This window comes from Somniosus microcephalus, chromosome 8, assembly GCF_052327205.1.
Source record: "Somniosus microcephalus isolate GS21.2 chromosome 8, FLI_Smic_1.0, whole genome shotgun sequence".
Classification (NCBI taxonomy): domain Eukaryota; kingdom Metazoa; phylum Chordata; class Chondrichthyes; order Squaliformes; family Somniosidae; genus Somniosus; species Somniosus microcephalus.
In genome coordinates, this window is record NC_140994.1 from 27,596,120 (window position 1) to 27,603,683 (window position 7,564).

Genomic DNA, 7,564 nt, shown 5'->3' on the forward strand with positions numbered 1-7,564 from the left:
ACTCACTATGCACTTGGTTCGAGTATAAAGCAAGGCTTTAATCAACTTGTTTCAGAACATGGAGGTCTAGTTATACTTCACTAGTTCCTTGTCTTACAAAATGTCCCTGGAAAGCTGGGCCCACGCCCGAGTATTTATACTCCTTGGACAGCGCCACCAGCTGGCCGTCCAGTGCTATTTCATGAGTAGTTTCTTGATGAATGATGAGATTTATAACAATCAGTGTCATGGACCTTCCTCTCTGTTATTACCGTGGTTGTAAAATCCTTTTCTTAAAGTATCTTCGTTACTTTGAAAGGTCATGCCTTATTATTATTTTGTTGTTTGTTTTTCTGATGCCCTCACTAAAATATTAAGTGTTCTGCCAGGGTTCAGATAACAGTCTCCACCATCTCTCATATTGGTAACAGTTACATCCTTAATAGGCTGTGCAGGAGGCATGGACTCAAAACCTTTGGCATCTAGTGAGTCCAAATTACTCATATATTAGCTTAAGCTTCAAATGGTGCAAATAACCTTGATAGACATTCAGGATTTGGTGAACTATATCTACACAAGCAACTGGTGGGCTTCTGCATGGACAACACCATTGTAGTGGATTTCATGAACAAGCAAAAGTATATTCATTTGCAATCCCTTTGCCATGATGTACGTCAGATTGACCACTGGTTTGGAAACGCGCTGGGCGGGCATAACAAGCCCAATCATCGCAAAATCACTGTACACAGCTGGCTGGAGCCAGCAGCAGGGTCGTATCCCGCCACTGACCCCGGCCGCACCGGACCCGCCTCGGTAGGTGAAATCGCGGCCATAGGTTCCAGGAGGCAAATTTAGAGAGCCATTGAGCTACGATGCACTGGACATGATCACCGTTTCATTTAAGAAGTGATGATGATCACTGTGGTGGAAAGGTTGACTTTTCTTACTTTGCCTACCCTTGTCAAGTCATTGTACTTTTTTTTGGCACTCGCCTGAAGTCCTGGGATTGAGAAAGGTGGGACTCAGTGCCACTGCCATCACCTTTCACATAGCTATAGCTCTGGCAACTCCCTTCAGTAGCCTCCTTCCCTGTAAGCCTAGCCAGCATTCTCTCTCCAGTCACATCAATGTAGGTCAGTGTTGCAGAAGTTCTGGGCTCGCCTCTTCGTTCGGCCACGAACCTGAGTCTTGTTCCCACCAACCAGTTCCCACCATCCTTGGGATCCTCTGCCCAGTGCCTGATGTTGAAAAAGCATCAAACTCGCCTGGAACATCACTTCAGTTACATATTTTGACAAAAGCTGACGAAGAAACTCTCTCTCTAGGAAACTTCTGTTACTTTAAGTTGCTACAGAGTTTATAATCCTAAAAGAAGAAAGACTTGCATTTATATAGCACCTTTCATAACCTCAGATTATCCCAAAGTGCTTTACAGCCAATGAAGTACTTTTGGAGTGTAATGTAGGAAACACAGCAGCCGATTTGCCCACAGCAAGTATCCATGAACAGCAATGTGATAATGACCAGATAATCTGCTTTAGTGATGGTGATTGAGGGATAAACATTTGCCTGCTCTTCTTCAAATAGTGCCGTGGGATCATTTACATCCACCTGCGAGATGAGACGAGGACTCGGTTTAATGTCTCATCTGAAAGGCGGCACCTCCGACCGTGCAGCACACCCTCAGCACTGCACTGGGAGCGTCAGCCTAGAATTTTGTGCTCATGTCTCTGGAGTGGGACTATGAACCCACAACGGTCTGACTCAGAGGCGAGGGTGCTGCCCACTGAGCCACGGCTGCCGCTGTAACAAGTCCCTCCCCTGTGTTCGTGATTCACAATACAATATTTAAATGAGCTGACCTTGCTAATTCTGGCAAGGTCAGTGGGGCACATTACCAGCAGGTGAAAGTTCAGGCCCCCCATCGTAACTGCAGCTTAAATGATCCCGCAGACTTTTGGGATCAGTGACACTGAAACCAATCCCAATATTCCATTACAATAGTAATGGTGGCATAGTGGTTAGCACTGTTGCCTCACAGCGCCAGGGACCCGGGTTCGAATCCGGCCTCGGGTGACTGTCTGTGTGGAGTTTGCACATTCTCCCCGTGTTTGCGTGGGTTTCCTCCGGGTGCTCCGGTTTCCTCCCACAGTCCAAAGATGTGCGGGTTAGGTTGATTGGCTATGATAAATTGACCCTTAGTGTTAGGGGGATTAAATACGTGGGGTTATGGGGATAGGGTGGGATATGTGTTGATGTAGGGGTTACGGGGATCGGGTGGGATATGTGTCGGTGCAGGCTTGATGGGCCGAAATGGCCTCTATCTGCACTGTGGGGTTTCTGTGATTCTGTGAATAGTAAAGCTAGTGAAGTATCAGAAGTAGCTTCATTACAATTAAAATAATATATTACGATGAATGCATAATTTTAAACTTAAATATTTTACTTCTGCCATAGTCTTCTCCAAATCCTCTCTGTGTTCCCTCGATGTGCTGCGTGTAACAAAATTGTAAACCCATTAAAAAAAGTTAACAATATTGTTACACGTGGTAATCCTTTTGGCCACAAGGTGGCTTACGTAGAAAATGGAAATATCACACTGGTGCCACAGGGCTGCTCTTCTACACCTGAGGTTGAAGTGCATTGTTGACCAGGCGTAAGATTTCGAAGGGATTTCAGCAGGCGGAGGTTCTGCAGAAAGCGGAACTCTTCGCCCCGCAGAGGGCCCTTCTCCAGGGCAGGCGTCCGATCTGTCAGGAGCATTCTTGACAGATCGGAAATGCCGGTTTTCAGCGCATGCGCTTCGCACACCTGAAACCGGCATTTCCAATGTCCCTACGGGTGTGTACACAGCCCGTACCCACCCGTAGGCATCGGAAAATACGGGCCATATATGCCGTCATTGACAGTATCAGTTGTACACCAAGCTTACGGCCCATAGATGGCGCTGTTTACATAACCACGGGACCTATTTTCCTTATACATTTTATAAAAAAGGGGAAAATTGTTTTAGAGTTTAGTAACATAGGAATCTGTTATATTTTTGTGTAAGAGAAATGCACTGTCTAATAACATTAGGTGATTGAATATTTTCCCCATTAGCAGTGTGGAGTTTGGGTAGCAATATGTTTAGGTATGAATCGTTTGAAAGCACGTATGAATACTAACGTTTGTCTGGAATTTCTGCCATAAGGTCGGCAAAAACACTGGCGAAACGGTTCTGTTCACCTCATTTCACCAGGCTTTCCACCAACCTTCTGCCAAAGTTACGGCAGACGATCACCGCAGAAATACTGCCCCGTTCTTTTTATTCTGCAGGATTCAGATTCCCTATACAAAGCGGTTAACTAAAACAAAAGACAAAAACACAGATGCTGAAAATTTGAAATAAAACGCTGGAAATGCACAGCAAGCCAGTCAGCATCTGAAAATAAAACGGCACCGTGAGGGTTTGGGTGAGCAGTCATTAATCGGGATGAAGATTCCCACCTGAAATTTAACCTGCCTTTGTCGTTCAGATCACCAACACAGCAAAAAGAAGCCATGTATTTCCTTACAGTTAAAAGGACACATTTAAAAAAAAATCATTCTCGGAACGTGAGCATCACCGGCATTTAGTGTCCATCCCTAGTTTCCCTGAGAAGGTGGTGGTGGGCCTTCTTCTTGAACCACTGCAGTTTTGATAGAACTGGGTGGCTTGCTAGGCCTCTTCAGAGGGCAGTTAAGAGTCAACCACATCGATGTGGGTCTGGAGTCACATGTAAGCCAGACTGGGTAAGGACGGCGTGTTTCCTTTCCCTAAAGGACGGTAGTGAGCCAGTTGGGTATTTAAAAAAAGCAAAATCAGCTAATAGGTCATGTACAATCATAAATCAGACCAAGCAAAGATATTTTTAAAGACAAATAAACTAGTTCTCAGGAGTATAGGGATAGTTATTGATCACTGCTAAAGGCAACAGAAGTTGCTATCAGAACAGCTAAAAAAGACATTGGAGAAGAAGCTAATGGATAGCTGTGGTACCAGCAGCAAGATCATTTCTAGCTAATACGATAGCAAAATACTGCGGATGCTGGAAATCCGAAATAACAACAGAAAATGCTGGAAAAACTCAGCAGGCCAGGCAACATCTGTGGAGAGAGAAACAGAGTTAACGTTTCAGGTCGAAGACCCTTCGTCAGGACTGAGAAAGTTTCTAGCTATGTTAGGAGTCAGAGAGCCATTAAGGACTGTACCGGACTGTTGAAGAATTACTCTACGCAGAATTCGGCAGACTCCCAGGATATGGCAGTGGTTTTAAATGGCCACTTTGCATCAGTCTTCACTACAGAAGAGGATTTGAGTTACCAACAATACATCATACAGCTGACACTAAAATTGAAAGCGCCAAAGTGAACGCGGATGTAGTCCTGGCTAGAATAAGGGGTCTCAAAACCGATCAGACCGCTAGACCTGACAGTATTCATCCGCCATCAGACAAAAGCAAAATACTGCGGATGTTGGAAATCTGAAATAAAAACAGAAAATGCTGGAAATACTCAGTAGATCAGGCAGCAGCCTGCCGTTTCATGGGATATGTGGAACATTCTTTGTTCCAGACCTTCTCAGGTCCCTCCCTCACCTCTTTTTCCAGTACATTGATGACTGTATCGGTACCGTTTCCTGCTCTTGCCATGAAATAGAAAATTTCATTCACTTTGCTCCCAATTTCCACCTTTCCCTCACCTTCACATGGTCCATCTCCGACTCTTCCCTTCCCTTCCTCGACTCCCGTAGACGTGAATCCAGGATGGTTTGTTGCCTCCCTGGTGCCAGGGTCAAGGATATCACTGAGCGGCTGCAGGGCATTCTGGAGGGGGAGGGTGAACAGCCAGAGGTCGTGGTCCACATTGGTACCAACGACATAGGTAAAAAGAGGGATGAGGTCCTGCAGCAAGAATTTAGGGAGCTAGGTGAAGGATTAAAGAGCAGGACCTCAAAGGTTGTAATCTCTGGATTACTCCCGGTGCCACGTGCTAGTGAGTATAGGAATGGGAAGATAGAACAGATGAATGCGTGGCTAAAGGGATGGTGCAGGAGGGAGGGCTTTAGTTTCCTGGATCACTGGGTCTGCTTCTGGGAAAGGTGGGACTTGTACAAGTCGGACGGTTTACACCTGAACCAGAGGGGAACCAATATCCTTGCGGGGAGGTTTGCTAGCACTGCTGGGGGGGGGTTAAACTAACTTGGCAGGGGGATGGGGTACAGAGTGGAGCTATAGCAGGGGGTGATTTACAGCCAAATACAGAGAAAAAAACAAGGCAGAGCAAATATGCGAAGGCAAAAGGGAATGTGGCAGGGCTGGAAGGCATTTATTTTAATGCAAGGAGTCTTGCAAATAAGGTGGACGAACTGAAGTTGTTGTTGAACACATGGGAGTACGATATTGTTGCTATCACGGAGACATGGTTGAGGGAGGGTCAGGACTGGCAGCTCAATATTCCGGGGTATAGAATCTTCAGGCGAGACAGAGGGGGGTGTAAAAGGGGAGGGGGTGTTGCAATATTAATTAAAGAGTCAATTACTGCTGTAAGGAGGGATGATATATTAGCAGGTTCCTCTAATGAGGCCATATGGGTAGAACTTAAAAACAAAAAGGGGGCAAGCACTTTGCTGGGAGTGTACTATAGGCCCCCAAACAGTCAGGGGGAGATAGAGGAACAGATATGTAGGCAAATCTCAGAAAAGTGCGAAAATAATAGGGTAATAATAGTGGGGGATTTCAACTTCCCCAATATAAATTGGGATAGTCAGAGTGTGAAAGGCTTAGAGGGTGCAGAATTCTTAAAGTGCATCCAGGAGAGCTTTTTGAGCCAACATGTAGAAAGTTCTACAAGAGAGGGGGCGGTACTGGACCTAATTCTGGGGAATGTAGCCGGGCAAGTGGTGGAAGTGTCAGTAGGAGAGCATTTTGGCGACAGTGACCATAATTCGGTGAGATTTAAGGTGGTCATGGAAAAAGACAAAGACGGCCCGGAAATAAGGGTTCTAAATTGGGGGAAGGCCGATTTTAATATGATAAGGCAGGATCTGGCCAAAGTGGACTGGGAGCAGCTACTTATAGGAAAATCCACATCAAGACAGTGGGAGACTTTCAGAAGGGAAATAGAGAGAGTACAATGCCAACATGTTCCTGTAAAGGTCAAGGGTGGGACCAACAAGCAAAGGGAACCTTGGATGACAAGGGATATACAAAAATGCATTAGAAATAAAAGGGGGGCTTTTGGCAGTTACAAAAGACTAAAGACGGAAGAAGCCCTAGAGGAGTATAAAAAGTGCAGGGGCATACTTACAAAAGAAATTAGGAGGGCGAGGAGGGGCCATGAAATAACACTGGCGAGCAAAATAAAGGAAAATCCTAAGATGTTTTATAAGTATATTAAGGGCAAGAGGATAACCAGGGAAAGGGTAGGGCCCATTAGGGACCAAAGTGGCAATCTGTGTGTAGAGCCAGATGATGTAGGCGGGGTTTTAAATGAATTTTTTGCATCTGTGTTCACTATGGAGAGAGACGATGCAGACATAGAAATCGGGCAAGGGGACTGTGACATACTTGAACATATTAGCATCGAGAGGGAGGAGGTGCTAGCGGTTTTAGCAGGCCAAAAAGTGGATAAATCCCCAGGCCCGGACGAGATGTATCCCAGGCTGCTGTGGGAGGCAAAGGAGGAGATTGCAGGGGCTCTGACACAAATTTTCAGAACCTCTCTGGCCACAGGGGATGTACCAGAGGACTGGAGAACAGCTAATGTAGTACCATTATACAAGAAGGGTAGCAGGGATAAACCAGGGAATTACAGGCCAGTGAGCCTAACATCTGTGGTAGGGAAATTATTGGAAAAAATTCTGAGGGACAAAATTAGTCTCCACTTGGAGAGGCAAGGATTAATCGGGGATAGTCAGCATGGCTTTGTCAAGGGTAAATCATGTCTGACAAATCTGATTGAATTTTTCGAGGGGGTGACTAGGGGGGTGGATGAGGGAAATGCTGTGGATGTGGTTTACATGGACTGCAGTAAAGCTTTTGACAAAGTCCCGCATAGGAGACTGGTCAAGAAGGTAAGAGCCCATGGGATCCAGGGTGCCTTGGCGCGTTGGATCCTAAACTGGCTGAGTGGCAGGAGGCAGAGGGTGATGGTCGAAGGATGCTTTTGTGACTGGAAGCCTGTGTCCAGTGGGGTACCTCAGGGATCGGTGCTGGGTCCCTTGTTGTTTGTGATCTACATAAATGATTTGGATGAGAATGTAAAAGGTATGATCAGTAAGTTCGCAGATGACACGAAAATTGGTGGGGTGGTAAATTGCGAGGAGGAAAGCCTCAGGCTACAGGACGATATAAACGGGTTGGTCAGATGGGCGGAAAAGTGGCAAATGGAATTTAACCCTGAAAAGTGCGAGGTGATGCATTTTGGACGGACAAATAAGGCAAGGGAATACACAATGAGTGGTAGGACCCTAGGAAGTACAGAGGGACAGAGGGACCTTGGTGTACATGTACATAGATCTCTGAAGGCAGCGGAACAGGTAGATAAGGTGGTTAAAAAGGCA